Below are 887 nucleotides of genomic sequence, written 5' to 3'. Positions count from 1 at the left end.
GGAGGCCAAGATGACCAAGCTTCATCTCCCACACTTTGGACATATTGTCAGGAGTGACCAGTCACTGAAGAAGGATATTGTTACAATAATCAGTCAGTCACAATCAGGCCCGCCATTTTAGGCTGTACCTTCCGGGTTCTTCCCTCTCCCCTCCCTTCAACTTCATTTTGTAATCTTAGGTTTCTGTTTCCCCACCCTAAGCTACAAGGCGCGTACTTTAAAGGGCAACGTGGCTTTTGATAGGCCAGAGCTAAATTACCCCAGCGATGACCACTCCCTTCCTGTTGAACCTATATAAGACCACTCCCTTCCTGTTGACTTCCTCTTCTTCTTCTCTATTCTTCTGCTTCCTGCCTTCTCTCTCAGGCAGAGGTCACCTTCCTCTTCCTCACTCCGAATAAAAGTCTCTAGATGGGCCGTCTGGTGTGCAGTATGGTTGATGAGCGGCATCGGATTGTTTATTTCACTTTCAGATATCATGTTTGGTAAGGTGGAGGGTGAGAGAAAAAGAGGAAGATGCCCAACAAGATGGATTGGCCAAGTGGCAGCATTGATGGACTCAAGCGTGGCAACAGTAGTGAGGTTGGTCCAGTATTGGGCAGTGTTTAGTTCTGCTGTGCATACAGTCGCTATGAGTTGGTACTGACTTGTTGTCACCTAACAACAACAACAACCCAATCACTTGGGAACCAAGAAGACTTGGTATAGAAAATGCATATCAAGTCATTTTATGGCAAGTTATTCATCATGCTTGACTCAGGCAAGAATCATGCACAATCATGTAATTATCAATACCTCATTCTTCTTGTCTTAAACATGGTAATAAAAGTTAGTAATTCAGAGGGTAATATAAAGATAAATGAGTTAATATTAACAATATACAAGTG

Source organism: Chrysochloris asiatica, unplaced genomic scaffold, assembly GCF_000296735.1.
Source record: "Chrysochloris asiatica unplaced genomic scaffold, ChrAsi1.0 scaffold00082, whole genome shotgun sequence".
In the NCBI taxonomy this organism is placed as follows: domain Eukaryota; kingdom Metazoa; phylum Chordata; class Mammalia; order Afrosoricida; family Chrysochloridae; genus Chrysochloris; species Chrysochloris asiatica.
The sequence above is the reverse complement of the archived record's forward strand: the minus strand, read 5'-3'. Positions refer to the sequence as shown.